General features: G+C 40.1%; 1 protein-coding gene and 1 pseudogene across 2 annotated transcripts in view; one reads left to right on the top strand and one right to left on the bottom strand.

Moving 5' to 3' along the window:
- Nucleotides 1-20757, bottom strand: part of LOC133447386 (THAP domain-containing protein 6-like) — a 44269-nt pseudogene that overhangs the window by 5188 nt on the left and 18324 nt on the right.
- The window catches only part of enox2 (ecto-NOX disulfide-thiol exchanger 2), a 184467-nt gene continuing 164655 nt past the window's right edge, over nucleotides 946-20757 (top strand). The window contains exons 1-2 of one of the 2 annotated variants that reach the window (XM_061725726.1): nucleotides 946-1085; nucleotides 15363-15425. The gene's annotated coding sequence lies outside the window, so the exon portion shown is untranslated. Of the gene's footprint in view, nucleotides 1086-6242; nucleotides 6339-15362; nucleotides 15426-20757 lie in introns of those variants that run through there. The other variant, XM_061725725.1, reaches the window with a different exon arrangement.

The following is a 20757-nucleotide window of genomic DNA, read 5'->3' as shown; positions in this document are numbered from 1 at the left end:
ATTTGCTATAAAATTTTTGGTGGTGAAAAAAGGCTGTTGAAAAGATGTTGGACGCGACTGCGCATGTGTGACTCAAATCGGGTAGCGACTCACATCGGGTAATGACAAGGACGCCGGGAAAGAGGGGTAAAATATGGTAAGTTTCCCGGCCAAAACGGGAGACGGGTATTATGAGGTGTCCCTTATTTATTTATTTATTTTTCAGGGAGTTGGCAATCATAGTTATGAGCAGTAACAGTTTTCTGAACTTATCAATATGACTCTGTCCTTCACAGGATAAGTAAAATGGATCACTGCAAAAACTCAAAATCTTAACAAGAATATTTGTCTTATTTCTAGTTAAAATGTCCCATTTTAGTAAAAAAAATCTCATTACACTTAAAACAAGAGTCATCACTGGAAAAACAACAATTTTCACCTGTTTCAAGTAGGTTTTCACTTGAAATAAGTAGAAAAATCTGCCAGTTGAACAAGAACAACAAAACAATTTTTTTGCCTGTAATAAGAAGATAAATCTTGTCCCATTGGCAGATTTTCCTATTTATTTCAAGTGAAAATTCACCTGAAACAGGTGAAAATTGTCACATTTTTCTGGTGTTATTTTTCTGGTGATGACTCTAAATGTTGAAATAGCAGTAAAACCACATTCATTGATGAAATGCCATAAGGGATGGAAAGGGGGGATGGCAGTTTTACAGGGGGATGATTTTGACCGTTTTTATTTCAGGGGGGGATGCCATCCCCCCTCATCCCCCCTCAACTCCAATACTGGTTATGAGGCGCCAAAACGAAACTAAAGCCTGATTTATGGTTCCGCGTTAAACCGACGCAGAGCCTACGCCGTAGGGTACGCGGCGACGCACACCGTAACGCGGAACCATAAATCAGCCTCAAACACCGCGCAGAAAGCACGTGGTCCCCTCCCGCTTGCCGTACTTGGCTTCGCCATTGTTTGACAGCACCTCGTTGCTAACCGGAGGGTTCCCTAGTTACCCCTCGCTGCAGCTCCCCGAGCCTCCTCCAGAGCCCTGCAGGTGTTTGTGAGAACTCAGGGAGCACAAGAAAGGGACAAGCGTCTGAAACAGGTACTTTCCCGTCCCGGGGGTCTCCTTCTGTGCGGAGTAACTTCACCAACTAGTTAGGGTTAGCTTGTATCTGCTGCTACAACACCACAACAAGTTTGTAGTAAACTTGTTGTGGTGTTGTGAAACCTTCACAGCCCCCTCGTTCACGAGTATGTTGTGTAAGGATGAATTTGGGTCGGTTACTTATGAAGTTGATCTCCGTGTCCACGTATTTGTGTGGGTGTTGAAGTAAACACAGGAGCAGGAAGTTGAGGCGTTGAAGTGGCTGCAGATGAGGACTGGAGCTCCTGCAACAGCATCTCCTACATCTGTTGGGATGCCTTTCACATCTGCATTCAGTCTTTCCTGTTGTGTTCACAAAAGAAAGCTTGTTTCCTGACGTTTTTAGATATCACTTTTTTGGGGGGCATTTCTGATCTTTGTGTGGCACGGAGTGAGGCTACAATGTGTCTTATAGTATACAGTTTATAGTCCATGGGCCAGACCAGATGTCAGCACCACTCAAGGTGACAAAACCTGCTTATAAGTTTTGAAAATATCTATGTCTGTAGATGATTTTGGTATGATAACCCTCCCTGAGTGGCAGCTGTATCATAGTTTGAGTGACATTTATGTTATCATTCTGTACTTGGTTAACCTTCTTAACACTATCTTAAGTACACACAGAACTTGATAGCCTAAGTATAATCAGATCTTCACATATTCCCATTAATAACTATGTTAATTTTGTTTACAATATTGTTATGTGTATAATGTTGTTTATAAAACTAAGCTGGTTCCTTATCTCATTGTGGTGTCCTTCTATGTTATAGTTTCATAGGAGCTTAATGATGCTCTTCTAGTTTAAGGCTCACAATGACCTGTAACAATGATAAAGTATGGGTATATTATACATTTCCTGAATCCTTATGGTCCTGTGAGTATTCCAGTTTTTGTATTTTGTGTGTATGTTGTTCCTAGGTGACACAGGGCTAAAAGATAGTATATCATTTCGGCGAAAATGGTGTAAAAATGTGTGTTGTTTAGAGTTTAAAGAGCTGCAGTGACCTCTATGTTAGTCACAAAGATTTACATCTTAGCTTGAATGAAAATGCTTAAAAGGTCCCCTTTAAAATGATAAGACAATTACTACTTCATGAGCTGATAACTATGATACAACTGCCACTCAGGAAGGGTTATCATAGGGTTATCATCATCTATAGATGTGGATCTTTTCAGAAATCATAAGTAAGTTTTGTCCCCGTGAGTGGTACTGACCAGTAGGGGTGTAACGGTACACAAAAATCTCGGTTCGGTACGTACCTCGGTTTGGAGGTCACGGTTCGGTTCATTTTCGGTACAGTAAGAAAACAAAATGCAAAATATAAACGTGCTAGTTGTTTATTACACACACACACACACACACACACAAAATAACATTGGCTCAGACTTAAAAAAAAATATCTCCCTGATGTGCAAAATTGAACAGTTGCAACACTGAACACTTTAAAGTTGTTGCTCAGATTAAATAACATTTATAAGGCTCAGACTTATAAACAACAAAATCTTAAATCTTAAAAACAAATCTTTTCTACATCAAATGTGCAAAATTGAACAAATGCAACACTGAACAGTTTAAAGTTGTTGCTCAGATTAAATAACCTTTATAACCCTGCGTTCACACTGAAAGCGTCACGGGCGTCCCGACGCCAGCATCTCGCCGCTTGGTGCATTCACACACAAAGCGCCAGTGCCTGCAGCGGGACGGGGGTGGGCAGGGTTTCAAGCTTCTTAATTTTCCTATTTCACCATAGATCACACTTTGGGACGCCTTCTTTATATTTTAGCGTTATTTCTGCGTAGATAAGAGTGAGTTTGATGCTCCTTAACAAGTTTGGTCCGCGGATCAACATCAACCCAGCGCGCCTTTGCTCCCGGTGGCTGATTTATGGTTCCCCGTCACACCAACGCAGAACCGACGGCGTAGGGTACGCGGCGACGCACACCGCACCGCGACCCTACGCCGTCGGCTACGCCGTCGATTTAACGCGGAACCATAATTCAGGGGAAGCTGCAGTCTGTCTGCGCTGATACTGACACACCGGGTCGGAGCGGATTTGGTCATGATGTTTAACCTGTGTTTTGTGATTAATAAGCACGGGTTATTGCCAATACTAACGGCATTAGCCATGACGTCGGCTACAACTGTTGCTTGTTGTTTCTCGGTGTGAGTGCAACTGCCTATGGATGTGCAGCTGCAGCAGCGCTCTGCTCCACAACGTGCGGTCCTTTTGAATGGTTTGACATAGAGAGTCATGGGTGGTGTCAAATGACTAAGTATCGAGTCCTTGACCTTCATGGGTGCATCCCGCGATCATCCGGCAGTAGTCCGTGGCACTTCAAAATTTCCCGGGAATTTTGTCTAGGTCCGTGTGGAAACTCGTTCGGTACGCCTCCGTTCCGAACCGAACACGCTATACCGAACGGTTCAATACAAATACATGTACCGTTACACCCCTACTGACCAGTGAAATTTTGGGCTCTGGCCCATGGACTACATCTGTTGTGATGCCTTTCCACATCTGCATTCAACCTTTCCTGTTTTATTAACAAAAGAAGGGTTGTTGCCTGACGTTTTTAGATATCACTTTTTTGGGGCCATTTCTGATCTTTGTGTGGCACGAAGTGAGGCTACAATGTTTCTTAATACAGCTTAATACAGGTTGGTATCCAGGTCCTTTCTTAGCTTTTTGGGGGCCCAGTGCAAGATTCAGTGATTTTGTAAAAATATACGATATAGGAAGTTGGATTCATCACTATATACAAGGCTGCAGTTTGTAGAGGGGGCTCAAATGTTGCTAATAATAACATAAACAACGTTATTAAGCATGAAGAAGCCATCACATGAGCAAGCACAAGTTTAAGATAAGATTAGATAATCCTTTATTTCTCCCTCAGTGGGGAAACTCACTTTGTTCAGCAGCAGTACACTTAACACACACATGTAGGGCAGGGGTAAAAAAAAAAAGTTAAAAATATATTTAATTACGAAATATAGACGGTATATACAGTACATTGAAATGGAAATAAAGTAGTGGGAAAGACAAAAAAGACAAAAAACAGTGAAAAAAGAGCAGGTAGAATGTGTGTGAGGTAGACAAACAGATATTGCACATCTAGTTATTGTTATTGCACGTGTTATTGTTATTAAGTTTAATAAAGTAGTAGGAAAGAGGTAAAAACGACAGACACAAAGTCTGGAGAGACCCTGTCAGAAATGAGAGGCAGAAAAAAGGGCAGACACAAGAGTAATGATGGAAACAACCGTAGAATTCACTGTCCTGGATGACCAGTTCTTGTTGTTTGTTGAAAACGTTGAATTTCACTGCATAAATGAACATCTAACAGCTGCTGTACAGCACCAAAGGTAGGAAATACATATACATCTCTAAAACTGCTCTTTTTTTAATTACATCTACATCTACTACTACTACTAATACTACTATTACTACTGTCATTTAGCAGACGCTTTTATCCAAAGAGAGAACAACACAAGCACAAAATCACATAGGAGGGTACAGCTGGATAAGTGCTGGTCAGACTGCTGAGAGTCCAGTTGGACACAAGTGCTGCTTACATTTTTTTTATTTATTTATTTTAATTTTTCTTTTTAATTAGATATTCATTATCTGATTCTAAGCAAAAAAGAAAATTTAATTTATTGTGTTATGCAGCAAAAATAGTGGCATGATCAATACTCTGTATTGGCAGATACCTAAATCCATGTATTGGAATCGGTATCAGAAAGAAAAACAATCAGTATTTAAGCATCTCTAGCAACTATAGAGTGATAATATCACATAAAGGACATGTGGCATACATGAATGTCTTGTATGCAGACAATAGTTAACAGTCGGTCACGGCTGGGTAAGATATTAAACAGGATGTGGGCCCGCATTTCTGAGTGATGTTACATCCAGTGTATACTGAAGCATAGCAACATGCAAAACAAAATAAGGAAACATCTGCAAATAAGAGGAAGATCAACATAAAGCCAAAACTGGGGCAGTGTATTTAACTGCTTTAGCAAAGCCACTTCTTCTTCATTGCAGCCTCCCACTCTGACTCGGCTGGCTCAGTCTCATCTGTGAATGTGTAACACTGGTTATATATAATAAGTCTGTAATTATAAATTGTAAAACTGCATTGCTGAAATTTCTAACATTAAAAAAGGATTAATAACTCCACAGGAAACGCCAGGCAGGCTGTAACAGCAGCTTGAACTGCTGTGGTGGTTCTTTCTATAGATTCTGTGTTGGCCACCCAAGAGCAGCATATTCTCCATAGTCAAGCGAGAGAAGATGATGGAGGAAAAAAAACAGAATTCACTTTGACAAATTCACTACCTTTCACTTTTGGTGGAATCTTGTTGGTTTAGGTAAAATGGTCTCCCCAGGCATGTGGGGTTGCATCAAGAAGGGCATCGGGCGTAAAATGTTTGCAAAATATACTTTTTTGAAGTCATACCTTTTCACATTAGTTTTAAATATAGAGATGACTATCAATGAGAGTGTCATTAAATATTTGCAGTATCGGTATCAATTCAAAACTGTTGACACCCATCCCTTGTAGCAATGCATTCATTTTTTTGCACTTAAAGAAGGAGAATGCTTACATTTATGAATCTAAAGTTTACATAAATGTTGCTAATGTGAGTGGTCTATTTAAGCCATTTGAGAAAAAAATGCATGGCAGGGAATGTGGTAAAATATCTCAAACAAAATTCAGAATTTCTTTATAAACTCACAAATTTGCAAGGGAAAACTCAAAACTTGTGTGTCTATATAAACCCTTTCAGATCATAACACAGAGGGTGTACGTTTAAGCCATAATTTAGGTTATCCAGAGTGACTTACGTAAACATTTTTATTTAGATGGCTACATATATAATAGTATTAATACAAAAAATAATGAACCTTCATCAGCTCATCTAAAAAGCTAAATTTTACCTGCAAATAATGAGTCACTACAAAAAGATTTGTTTTGTGTTTTTTGTGGTAATAAGATGCACATTTATATTTGTGAACCTCCTTTTGTTTTTTTAATAAGTCTGAATAAACCAAGCTCTTGAGAAGCTACTGTGTTCTTCTGCGTGACTGTCATTACTGTTGCATTTCCCAGGAGTGATGCTGTGTTGGGGAGAACAGTAGGAAGACACTTCTAAATGGTGGAGGCTGATCCACGGCAAAACGCCCCCTGATCTCAACAAAACAGGTAGATAGAAACCTATTGAACTGCACCCGCTTGTGTAGGAGAGAGTGTAGACAAGCAGATGGTGAGGAAGTTGGACAGAGACACTCCATCCCCCTTGCCTGTGGAAAGGTGGTTGAGGAAGCATGGCAGAAATGGCTGTTACTGTTTACAACTAATTTAAAATAAACTGCCAGAGTTTTCCACACTAACTAAAGTGGAATGTCATGCTTTATTAACAGCACAAAGTATTTTCTGTGACTTATTCACATAATGATCTCACTCTGTCTCACAAGCATAATTTGTGCTTCAACATTAAATCTACACTGTAATATAAACTGAGGTGCATTTTCCCAGAATTGTAGTCACTCTTCACTCTGACACACAGCAGAGCACTCGTGACTGGTCTGCTTGGCAATATTAACTACTTGTTAGTTATATGTTAGCTTAAAAATATACCATGCTTTGTTTATTCCACCTTACATTAGGGATGCAATGATTAGTTGATGTGGTCGACATAAATTGATAATAAAAAGTTGCAAACAAACTTAATTGTTGACTATTGTCAGCGAAAACTAAATTAAAAAAATCGGAGTGAGGCATCGCCTTCCTATTGTCTGCTGAGAGTTGCACATGCACAATAGTACAAAAGTACAGCGGCAGGTAAACAATATGACGGCGGCCGATGCAACACCACGGGGCTGGCAGAAAAGTTCATTAAAAGATGTAGGTCTGAGGTATTTTGAATTAAATGTCCACCTTTCTTGTCATTTTTTGTTCATCAGCACATCATTTAAACAATGTCATGAAAAATGTAAAAGCTGAGAGCTAAATAAGAGTCATTTGATAATTATGAAATTCATAGTCCGATTAGTCAACTAATCGTTTCAATCGATAACTAATCGACGATCGTAATAGTCGTTAGTTGCAGCCCTACTTTACATGAGGCTACAGTTTATGCAGTGAATTAAAAATGTATGATGAAGAGCTTAAGCTTAAATCAAATTAGAAATGGTGATATTTCTTATAGACTACAGTCCAGAATCAGAAGTTTTGCAAGTAATTATTATTCATCAGAATCCATTATAAATACACTTTAGCAGTGGCTCAACTTTTCCAACCTGCAAGTTACATCTGTGTTTTATATACGATCCTTGATATTTTTTGTGGTGAGTCTGGCAACCCTACCGCGGTGAGAGAGAGGTGGATCAGAGTTAAAGTAAGATTGACACTTTTTTGGGTGGAATAAATGCCATAGTAGTTGGCATCGGGTGCTTATAATGTTTAATTAGGGCCCGAGCACTTCCCTATTGTATCTGTAGGAATTTATTTTTTTTTTCCTCGGTTTATTTTTTTCCTTCCGACGAAATGAGGGCCTTTTTGCCCCCCTAAACGTCCCCCAAAAGTCACCAAATTTTGCACGCAAGCCATGCCTGGCGAAAAATTTGATATTTAATGGTTCGCATTAATGAGGGTGGCCTAATGGCTCAACAGCGCCCCCTAGAAAACTTTGTGAGGAGTGAGATTGAGAAACAAAACGACTGCAGGGTAGAGTGTGCAAACAGATGTGACTCTGTGGGAACTGTATGACCTCTCAAAGCCCAATAAGTTAAAGTATTTAGTAATTATTACTACAAAGTAATCAGTGTTATAAAGCAATTACTTAAATGCAAAGGAAATCTGCTTTTGTCCAGAAGTAGTGTGCCTGTCTCTAAAAATATGGAGCATCATTACCGTAGACGCCTCTTCAAATGGATTAAGTCCCACAAAGGCTCATGATAAGGCACATTTCCATGTAAAGATTTGAGGGATTAATGAGTCATTAATGATAACTTGCTATTATGCCCATAAGATATGGGGCATCATATAGGTCTAAAGATCTAAGTCTACTAATGAGCTAAAGCATGTCTTTAGAGGTATAATCGTACTTTTTTTTTTTCCTCTGAGAGATCTAGCTGATTTAAAAAGAAAATCCCCAGAATTAGTGAATACGGAGCATGACATTTGTTCTTGTCCTGTTATCTAAAATACAACAGAAATCTGGGCAGGAAATGGGGTGTGTGAGTGTTTTAACCATATGTAAAGTTCATATAGGAAAAAGCTTGGCAGTGGCATTAGTTTTTGTGTTCACATTTTGTAACTTGACGCGCAACCATTTCAAAAAGAAAGTAAAAAGTCTTTCAGCTCTAAGATTTAGTAGTAGTAAAAATAATAGTAATTATATTGATCTGGTCATCACACATCACAGCTAGGTCTTCATAAATTGAGCATGTTTAATATACTTATAATATATATCATAAGTTTCTAACAATAACATTTTGAAAAAGATTCAGAAAAATAAAAAAAAAATATAAATAAGAAAAATAGTTTTCTTCGGTGTGTTGGCAAGAGAAAGCATGCCCTCTCTAAAACGAATATTGCAGCACAGCTGCAAGGTTTTCAAAGTTGCATCTGGACAAACCACAACATCTCTTAAATAATGATTTATGGACAAATAAGACCAACGTGGAGATCTTTAGACAAAACTTCAAGTGAGGGTCCTACATTTCCTTCGTAAAGCTTTCTGTAGTATATCCTTGATAATGTGAAGGATTAGGTTCAGAAGTTTACCGGTCTGATTTATTCAAGTAGTGTTGAGAACAGCAGGACCAATATGTAATAGAGATGTCGATATTCGTCATGTCAGCAGACTGTGCGTCATTATTCTGTTTGATTGATCCTGCATCCATGTAGTTCAATGACCTTGCTTTCCACGAATAAGAAATACCCTCATCTCAGTGTTGGGTGATCTACTACTCTGCCGATGGATTTGTTTTTGACAAACTGAAGGCCCAGGACAGAGTTGCATGTACACACAGAATTTGGGAGCATAGGGAGCTGTGACTGTAGCGCTCGCAGCACGAAGGTGTTTGTTTCCATTTGAACCATTAGTGTGAATTCCTACCAGCAACGTGAGCTGATGCAGTTATGCTTCAACTGTTAGAGACATGAATCATCTGTCTTGCATCCTCAAATTACAATGTAAGCACACAAAACGCCTGGTCTGAGAGACTCACCTCAGTGCTGGATGGAACATACAAATCAGTTGCCACAGAGCTCCATTATTCACATTTAATAGCTTTTAATAGCGTTTATGTGTCTTCAGTTTCCATGTCGTTTAACTAGGTTTTAATTTGGCTGTAGCGTGCAGCCAAATGTAGAGCAGTCTCCATCATTCGTCATCTATTATGACTCATATTCCCAACTCACTGAATGGACTTTAATTACTACAGCATCACCTCTTCTCACCTATCAATAACCGTTACCTGGATATTGCAGATGCCAAAGGTAAACCCTAACATTAAATCTACTGATTATGCAGAAATGAATATTTTCACACATAATGTCTTCTTACTGTTGGTGTTGCCGCCTGATCATGGTGTAAGATTCCAGTGTATAACATTACAGCAATCCAAATGTTTTTATTGAAATAGACTTGAAACAATTCTGAAAATCTGAAAATTTTTATTACAAGAGAGTTAAGATTCTGAGTAGATGATTGGGTTGTACTATAAAGTCAGATATGTTCTGACTACAGAGAAGATTTCTTTGGTCACAAATGTGGTTCTCTTTTTCTAAATCACTATGTTCATTTATGTTGAATTTGTGACCTACAAATAACCTGTTTAAATGAGCTTAAATGGCTAACTTGTGGTGACTGTGGTAAGGTGTGCGTGTCTCAGCCAGGCTTGTTTTTTCTGCTCATTTGCCCACTGTTTGGATTAACTGAGGTTGAGCAGAGTCAGCTCAACAGCCAACAATCACATTTTCAATTCAATTCAATTTTATTTGTATAGTGTCTAATACAACAAATGTTGTCTCTAGGCGCTTTCCAGAGACCCAGAACATGATCCCCGAGCAATTATTACATAAACAATGGCAGGTAAAAACTCCCCTAGTGGGAGAAAAGCCTTAAGCCAAACAGTGGGAAAAGAAAAACTGTGAAGAAATCTTGAGCAGGGCCTGGATCATAAGGGGGGAACCTCCTGACCTAGAGCTTAAAAAAACAGTAAAAAATTAAAGCTGCAAGCAGCGATGAACGGGCCCTCGCACTCACGGCAAAAAATAAACATCAGAAATCTATGGGTTTGTCCATCTGCTTCTACACAGACAGCGACAAAGAACAGTCCAAGGCATTATTAAAACTTGTTAGATGATTAACCGTCATCTCTGGAGAGGAAATGTGGTTGGAAAAAACATCAAGTGACTGGAAGCAGGGATCAGATTTGACTCCCAACAGTCACAAAAGTAAAAGTAATCAGGAAATAAATGTTGTGACACATATTCTGTCTTTTGTTCTGAATACCTTGCACAGTCAGGCATGGAGAAGTATTGAGGTCACACTAGTGTTCAAGTTGAAAACATTTAAGGTATTGTTTGAGCAGTCCTGGCAATATTTGCTCTGTTGGCTTGAATCATTTTATTTTTGTCCTTTTTGGTCTGAACTTTTATTTGGTCCACACTTTTAAGTCTACAGTGGAAATGTCAGCATTTTTATGCCGCCTTTGATAATTGCAACCTGCTTCAGACGGAGAGAAAGAGGGGATTCAGTTTGCAAGGGAGTATTAAGGTTTTTAAAACTGAATAGGAAGAGAGGCTCATTACAACTTCTAAATGGCACAATGCACCAAACTTTCTTTTTGCTGGATGTGTTGACTAACACCTCAGGCTATAGATATCTGCATGCCCTGGGGCATCCAGATGTATGTATTTTTTTCTCCTTTGTCAACTCAGGAAAATAAGTTAATGAAGTGTATTCTGTCACAAGGTGTAGGTGTAGTAATCCACTTTCAGCTACTATGGTATGGTAGGCGAGTGGGATCTTTGTCAGATGGGGTTATAGAAGCTCAGAGAAAACAATGGTACATGCCTTCTGATAAAACTCTGAGATTGACAGAAAATAAGCTAATTTGTTGTTTTCTTTGGTTTGTTTCCTCGCCTGGCTCTTTACTATTGTCTTTCCTTTCCTCCAGTTTACATTCTGCACTTTAGAAGTAGTAAAGCAGATTAGTGAAACGATACTTCACTTTGGTATAGAAGCATGAAATTTGGCACAGATAATCTCCAAGATCTACACTTTAGGGAACAGGCGCGTGCCACTCAAAATTCCAAGATGGCGACCCCAAAATCCAAGATGTCCGCCCAAAAATGTGTTTTTTCCTTTATAACTCAAAATGCCTTGGTTTTAAGCCCCATAAATATATTGAAGTTGAATATAAACTTAGGTATTGTGGACATTTTGGTACCAAGTACATGTCTGTATCCATTACGGTTCTTGAGATACATCATATAGAAACTTGTATATACCCGGAAAAGTGAGAATTTTGTAAGATTGTTGTTACGAGAACATGGATTTATGAAAATGTTACTCTCATAACCTTATATTTTCAGTAGGGTTACTTACTTAATCTTAGATATCCCCATGGCCAACCCTCAACCTGGAGGCCCAGGGCGCTGCTTTGTCTGCCTCCTCCCCTTTTACCTATCCGGCTTAGTTAAACTTGCCAGGGATATAAATAAAATAAATAAAATCCCCACCGGCATAGCCCTCAGGATGATTGGAATACTCAAGCCTCTCCACCACGGCAAGGTGCAGCTTACAAAGAGGAAGGGCCACTTGTTTGGAAAATGGCCAGTAAATATTCAGGATGGGACCGTTTTTAAACATGTCTTCCTGTCCTATATTCATTGTCAAAATGCTTAAATATTGATGCAAGCATATATGCTCCAAATATTGTGTTGGCCACTCTTTTTGAAAAAGTGTATAGCCAGTAAAAAATCAAGATGCTGCCTTTTGCAAGATTGCAGGCATACAAAGGGCCACTGTTATCGCAAAATTCAATGACCAGCAAAAATTTAAGATGTTAATGTCCACACTGAATTTGAAAGGTTGTGCATTCGATCCCCTGCCGAGTCAAACAAAAGACCATCTAAAATACTACAGTTCTCCCTGCTTGGCACTCAGTATTATGGGTTGCATCAGGGGCATCATATCAAGGAAGGTGCACTTGTCATCACGGTACTCGATAGGCTCCAGGCCCACCACAAGGTTTTCAGTGTACTTGCTCTATTCACATTTGCAACCGCACAGTGCTGTGCAATTGAAACCCAACTTGAAACATTTGCACCTTCCACAACACTCTGATTTGCAGTTACACTTGGCCAGCTGTTCACAACTTTGAGCAACAGACGCATTTGCCGTCCAGTAGACCTGCCACTGTGCACCGACCTTTGTCCATCCCCAGTCAGCAGGGCTCTCTTCTTGTGGCTTACGCTGGGTTGCCTGACCCCATATGCAGCCTGCCTGATAGGCAGCGCGTTTAGTGTGTTGAAGCAGAGCTGCTCTTGTTGGAGGAATGGCTTCATATGGCCTCTGCTTTCGGGCAAACATATCAAGCCTAGCCTCATCTACACTAACGGCCGTACTCGATCTGTCGTACATGAGGACAACAAACTTCTCCAAGATCTCTAGCTCACCATCAGTCAATACAGGAGGGTATTGACCTAGTTTGCTGAAGATGGGAGAGGCCTCAGGGCAAATGTCCCAGGTTTGCCAGGCAGTCTTTTTGCCTTTGTTCCGAAAGGCTGATACAGTATCGCAACCTGTGAAGGTGTGAAAGAAGAGTATGCCTTTGGTCTTAACAGGCCCAATAGAATGGTACAGGTCATGAACACCAATCCACTTTAGGCTCACACCATGTCCAAATGCAACCCACAGTTGCTGCAGACCAAGTTCTTGGAGGGATGGAAAGATGTTAAGTGCGATAACAAGAATATCGGTGTCATTGGCTTTGATCATTATGGTTTTGCTACCCTCCTCAGTGGCATGTTTGGCATGTACAAAGATGCGGCTATCAGCTTCCTCATGGAAACATTTATCCAGACTGTCTAGACAGGTTTCAGAGGTCACCAGTGTGCCCTGGTTGTGTAGTGACATTCACTCTACTACAGGGGTTCTTAACCTTTCTGACCTTGGGGCCCAATTTTTTCAGTACAGAGTGGCCCGGGGCCCATTAAATATAAACACTGTATAGCAGGGGTATTCAACTTTAAGAGGTCCATTTAGAGAAAATTTACTCAAGCGAAGGTCCAGAACATCATTATATATATATATATATATATATATATATATATATATATATATTCAAGTAGCCTCATAGTTGTATCAACATCTGCATCTGACTGTTATATTAAAAAAAGTACATATTTGCCAATTAACATGTTTAACTTGAATTAAACATATTTTTTTCTCTTAAAAATAAAGTAGATTTTATTTTATTTTTCAAATGCTATCTTATTTTATTTCTCTACCAGCAGTTTGAATTTCCCCTTTTCTTTGTTAATTGTCTTAACACATTTTTATACTAAATTAATATAAACACATCTTAACAATTTAAGGTTCAGGTTCAGGTTCTCATATGCATGTGGAGGTGCTCATTGATGAGCCTGAAACGATATTTAGTTTTAATTATGTTCACTGTGGAGAAAGCTGCTTCACAGCTGTATCTGGACCCAAACATGGGTGTTTTAAGATGCTCAGCTTATTTTTCTGTGACTTCAGTTCAGACTTGAGTGGATATGTTTGATGAAAAACTTGTGTTTTGTTTCAGTGGCGTTTCACTTTCGCACTTTGAACGCCACGGTCTCTGAACGTATGAGACACTGGTTTTGTCCCAGTGGGAAGACTGAACAGGATGAATTTGTCCATTCCGGGTTGCATATTTAAAAATACAGCGAGGACAAAACTTAGTTTGATTTTACTTTAAGTTATTTACATTAATAAGTTGTCAGGACTCAGTGTGTCGGGTTCATCCGAGCCTGATCAGCTGCGACGGGCACAGCCCGCACCGCAGCTCTCTGGTCGCGCTGCAGCAGTTACTTTCCGATGCTTTTTCGAAAGCCCGAACAGTCCAGTCCAGCAGACACGACAGCCCACGCATCTACATCTACCATCCTTCAGCAGTAACGACGGAGCCCACCGCCCGAGCGGCAGCCTCAGCCGACCTCCCCGGCCGCGGGCACGCGCCGGGATAAATGAGCACGCCGCGCTCGCTCGCTCTGGGCGCAGACCCAATTAATCGATCCCTAATCCTGGCGGATCTAAACCTACTCTGTGCAAAATGAAGGATTTTCTCTGTAAAGACACACCATTTCTCTTACTATTACACGTACAGCTAGCTGAGTGTCTTCTTCTCCTCATTTGGTTGGGAGTTGCTATGCAGTCCCGCGGCCCTCGCGGCCCACACGTACAAAACTGAATTTTTTTTGGCGGCCCACTAGATGGCGCTCGCGGCCCAAGTGTGGGCCGCGGCCCTATGGTTAAGAATCACTGCTCTACTATACTCTACTATAATGAGAATTTGATGGCCATCTTGAAAAAAGGGCCGACATCTTTAACTAATAAGACAACCCCCAGGTTGTCTTAATAGTAAGTAACCCTACTGGAAATATCAGGTTGTGAGAGTAACATTTTCATGAATCCATGTTCTCGTAACAACAATCAATCTTACAAAATTCTCACTTTTCCGGGTATATACAAGTTTCTGTATGATGTATCTTAAGAACCGTAATGGATACAGACATGTACTTGGTACCAAAAGGTCCACAATACCCAACTTTATATTCAACTTTAATATATCTATGGGGCTAAAAATCAAGGCATTTTGAGTTATAAAGGAAAAAGCACGTTTTTTGGCGGTGATCTTGGATTTTGGGGCCGCCATCTTGGAATTTTGAGTGGCACGCGCCTGTTCCCTAAAGAGTAGACCTTGGAGAGTATCTGTGCCAAATTTCATGCTTCTATACCAAAGTGAAGTATCGTGTTGATAAAATGAGTTAATCTGCTGCACTAAAGCAAGTTTTGCAGCACTAATGATCATTTGGCTCAAACACAGTGGCCACTGAGGATGCAGTCAAATGAATAAAATGAACCTTTGATGCCAAGAATTTCCATTGATATATTTTTATTTTATTTTTAAGTTGATCGAATTTCTCCAATTGTATTTTCAGCTTGGGCCCTAATGCAAAGAGAGGTGCCCACGATCTGGAGGAGAGAGGTTTCTTTCACTTCAGGTAAAGACATTTCCCATTATACAATATTCACTTGATCCTCAAGGAACCTCACTAAGGTCCAGAATATTCTGGTAATATTGATCGGAGACATCATGTATCAATCATAACCAATATGAGTGTTCTCCACCTTTTGAAATGAAAATCGTCATTATACCAGGAATATTGAGAAAAGTATTCTGCTGTATTACTTATCAAAGGAAATATTACAGTAGTTCTTGTAAGGGGTAATAAGAAAATAGGCTGTTTTTTTTCTCAAGTGAACACACTTGAGTATGCTCACTCAAGTTTCAAACTCATGTGCACTGCAGACTTAGGAAGAGGGAGGGCAACGTTAATGTGCAGATGAAAGTGTTTAGTTGGCAAAGGAACTTCATGACCACCTTCATTGTTGAGGTCTTACGTTACCTCATTTTCCTTATCATCGAATTGCTGTTAGAAATATATCTGTGTCATATGTTTAGACATCACCAACCTTTCAGTAACCAAAATAAATCGGCTTATGTGACAGTATGGAAGCATATGATCCGTTCATCCCAGGAGGCTTAAAAAAACGGAGCAGCAAGCTCACATGCCTGCTGAGTATTAGTATTATCCAGTCTTTGAAAAACATGACTTATTGTGAAGAAAATATTTAATTTTGGGAATGTTGTTAAGGCAGTTTACTTTCACAAATTTGTTTGTGAATTTCTTTCATAAATCATAACTTAATTTAAATACCCCTATCAGAGGTGTTTTTAATATTTGATATGATAGTACATAGAGAAGTGAGATTGGACCCTGGTGGTCCATTTCAACAAAATAATGTATGAAAAGCACTGAAAGAACCCCCTTTGATGTCACTTCAAAGTTTTTCTGAAGAGCGAGTTTAAAATTTTTTTTCCCGCTTTCTCTGCACACCATATTGGAAAGGACTGGCACCTTTCAATCCCTGTTAATCCAAAAATGTACATATAAGTGGGGCAAGCAAGCCTGAAGCTGAAACAGGCTAACCTTATCTCAGTGACCAATGTTTCCAGAAGTCATGCTAATCAATGATTCAAATTAATCTCTGTCTATCCATCCTCCATGTCTCGACCAAAACCTCTTAAATTAGTTCTGCCAACACTGAAATAAGGCTAGAGGGGCTTCCTATCGAGCACCAGTGGGACTATTGGCTATACTGCACTTGGCTAACTGACCATAGCCGTTGCATGATTTGGGATTTTTAGAACTGGGTCCTGACAGGAGTCCAGACAAATCTAGTCAGTCCAAACGTGCCAGCTGTTCTGGCAACTGCCACAGCAACATTTGGCAATGAGCTAGAGGCCGTTCCCTATCCCGGGTTGCAGTCTTTGTCCTTGGACGAAGATAGTTGCTCCCTGCTGCTTTATCAAAACTTTGTCATTGGACCTTTCCAGCCCAACTCACAGCTGGTCTTTTATTACAATTACAAGTACAATCAAGACAGTGCTAATCTCTAAGTGGTTGCACCAGTGTTTCCGCTAGAAAAAATTGGCACCGGACAATGTGACCGGCAGGGTTTCAATTTACCGGACAAATGTTTGAAATTCCGGTCACATAGGCTATATGAATTTATTGAGGTTAAAAATAAATCATATGCAGTAGTACGATATCAATGCAAGTCATTTAATAGTATTTTTATTGAAAAACAGGGTATTTAAAATAAAATAAGTCCCGTCAATTGACTCGCGAGCGTAACCTCAAAAAATAAATAAATATCGCAGAAGCTGCGCGTAACCTACGGCGTAAGGTACGCGGCGACGCGTACTCTACGCCGTAGGCTCTGCGTCGGTGCGACGCGGAACCATAAATCAACGCACACGTGGATGTCGGCGCCGCAGCTCCGCTTCCTCCCTGCTCCCGGCACCGAGGCTCGGCGTGTCCCTCCGCCGGGGCTCGGTGTGTCCCTCCGTGGCACTCCCGGGGACTCTAGTCCCGCAGCACCAGTGAGTATTTTCACCGGACATTTTGACCGGAGAGATTATAAAATACCGGACTTCGGCATATTTTACCGGACAAAGTCCGGCAATTACCGGACAACGGAAACCCTGGGTTGCACCCAGCCATTAACCATAGCCAGGTGTCAAGCAAAAGGCCAGGGCTGAAATTTATTTAAAATTTGTTGCTTCATGTAATTTTTTGGGGATGTGGTACATAACATAGAACACTGTAAATATGTTCATTTGTTATGTATCTTAATTTAGAGACTCAATGGAAACTGCCTCTATTTTGGAGACAGCCTCCAGTGTTCAGTCGAGTTCACTTTAGTGTTTGGTTTAGATTGGCAACCTGGATGTAGTTCTTTGGTTTCCACACACCTGTGATATATTTGATTGTAAGTGGTGGCCAAATGTAAATAATCAATGTTTCTTAACTCCTGTGAGACAGCATTTCATCCAGGTTTTTTTGATTGTTTTTTTTTTTTTTTTTTTGCTCGGAAGAAAAGCCATTAGTTACGCAGGAAATAGGCAAAATGTGATTGAAACAAATCTGTGCAGGGTGTGCCTCTGCCTTTCACCTGAAGAGATCTGGGATAGACTCCAGCAGACCCCTGTGACCCTAATAAAAATAAATAATGGATGGATGGACAAGCAAAGAAGTGATGAATATGAATAATTGCTCATAAACTGGTAACAGATGTGTACTGATCTTTACTGAAGTTCCGACATGCTTATGGACAGAGTGCCACAATTAGTTATGTAAATTAATTGTAGGAGTCGGGTGCGTCTGTTTTCCACTTTGCACGTGGGATATGCCATAGACCTGTACAAGAATTTTGAAGATGCATGAAAACAATGAATTAGTGCCGTACATAAAACTAAATGTAATACTTTGGTTTTAATTTAAAGGAGCTTGAGGCAGGATTGAGGCAGGATTTATGAAAAAAATTCGTATACGTTTTAAGTTTTCTAGTAATAATGTCAGATGAAGCGTTCCAAACCAAAACGAATGAGCCCTCTAGTGTATCTCTCCGTTGCCTTGAACAGGCTGTGTGCTGCAAAATGTGCTACAATTCCGGGCCGGAATTTCCCGCGCTGTTCTGCGGATGTGACGTCACATGACGCTGCATGCACGTTCTCCCCGTCTCCCGTGCCGGCTTCACTGTTGGCTGCAGTACCCCCAACGGCCGTCGTGGCGCTAATGAGTCTCATTTCTTAAAAGTAGCCTCATGCTCCTTTTAAGGGAACACAACACTGCTTGATCATGGGTTCTCTTTTGTTAAAATATCTTTAGTACACCATCTATTTTCTCCTTTGGCAGATTTGAATTGCTGTTTATCAGCCTAACCATTTCTTACAGCATAATTCATCACTCCCTTTCGACAGTCATTTAAGCAATGTGGATTTCAGCTTTAGGCTATATCTCCTCATCAGATCTCAGTGGACACTGATCTTATGTGAAGTGTATGAAAGGTGTGAAGTAAATTCATTTCATACGCGAGTAGGTCTGGAGGCTGTAATGACATTGACAAGTACAGAGCTGATGGATGTGTTTTCAAGTTGATTGGGCAGGCTGGTTTTGTGATCATCATACCGAGCAGGTTCCAGACGTGCTTGACTTTTCTTGTTCACAAGTTGACCAACAAAGTCAACTAATGAACTTTGCTTCTTAGTTGTTATTGGATTATCTGAGGTCCCTAAAGCCTTATGGACATGTAAACTGGTTTAGTAAATGCCAGATTTGAGTAAATGACAGTGAAACGCACCCTTTATCAGGGAAATTTGAAAGTGGGTTTTTGCCTTAGTGATTGAGCTAAATTCCAGATACTAGTGATGACAAAAGATTGCTCAAAACATTGAGACATTGTTGAATATCGTCTTCCATAGTCTGTCTATATCACATCTACATATTTTAAGATCATACGAACTGGACTTGGTCTTCTTCAAGCCTGTGTTGCCTCGGTTCTTCATATTATCCAACCTCTGTTACACCCAGCAATAAAACTACAGCTGTCTGTCAGCCCGACGTCTTTGAGACACTAAAGTTTTGAACCGCTTGCACAACAGAAATGCAGCTTTATCCTGGTAGATTTTGTAAAGACATGCATGGTGCTGGCGCTGCAACTTTTTGATGAAAGATGGCTCTTGATTAGCTGTCAAGACATCTGTCATGGCTCCAGCTCCAAAGTTCAGATACAGTTCTGACTGATCTTTGTGTCTTACACAGCCATCCATATGGATTAATATGCAAAATGATGTGATTAGTTTCTCTCCTTAAGACCAAGTGCTGGAATGAGGTAGTTAACTTGGCCGAAGACCCAGCCATGATTAGAATACTTTTATTATGTACATTTTTTTTTAAATCATTCTCTTGAAGACAGCTCAGTTAAAGTTTGTGTTCTCATCTTTTCATTTTTATCGGTCTTAATCATACAAATTTCTTCTTTTTATCTGTCTTCATGTGTGTTTGGAGAGTTTTCTAATTCAGTAAGGTGTTTACTTCTACCATAGTACACAAACTATGAGTAATGTTGTTTGTCAGCTTTGTTGATGTTTCATTTCTGTTTGTGATCAAATACATTTCCCTCCTTCCTTGAAATACCAGCACTCCATACAAAGATTAGTTAAAGCTATTAAAACATGCTAGGTCTTCTGTGTCCACTGCCTCAGAGATTATGACTGTGTTTTGTAAAACATACATGTAAGCTATATGTATCTTGTAGTGTCCATAAAGGAGCTTAAGTCACTCTGCAGAAAACTGGGAGAAAATAACATCACCAATAAGAGGATATTAAAAGTGTGTATAGTATTGAGGAAAAGACACCCCTCTTGAGCCGAGTAGAAGAAATATATTTTGGTAAATATCAGAGGACTAAAAACTCTTCTTTCCCTAAAGAAGACTAAAAAGCCTCTTTGCCAAGCGACATCAGGAGTTTTACTCTTGCTGTCACCTTGGCTGTGTCTTGTGTGAGCCCTAACCTTCTCACCCGTATGAAAATTGTGCCGGCCTTGGTTTACTTGAGAGATGACGGACAGCTGTTTTGTATGAGAATGAAAAATGACAAAAGCAATTTAAGGCTGGCATACAGCTCAGTCTGACCTTCTGATCAATGTGTTCGTATTTGGAGCTGGCAGGTCTGGGAGCAGCAATCCTTTCCCAGTCTAATGGATATGGCGCAGAGAGTAGCTGCTGGGTGGACCGCCAATACTTTTAACACCCCTATCGATTCTCATTACTCTTAATGGTTTCTCTGCCAGTGTGAGGTGGACATTGAGGAGGCTGTGGGTGGACATGAGCGGAGTTGGAGGTGTGATCAAGAAGAGCAGAGATGCAATTTTATGACTTGATTAGTGTAATTTGTAGAATAGGTGCAAGTTCTCATTGTAGTTCT

Source organism: Cololabis saira, chromosome 7, assembly GCF_033807715.1.
Source record: "Cololabis saira isolate AMF1-May2022 chromosome 7, fColSai1.1, whole genome shotgun sequence".
Classification (NCBI taxonomy): Eukaryota; Metazoa; Chordata; class Actinopteri; order Beloniformes; family Belonidae; genus Cololabis; species Cololabis saira.
Note: the sequence above shows the minus strand (reverse complement) of the source record. Positions and strands in the feature narration are given on the sequence as shown.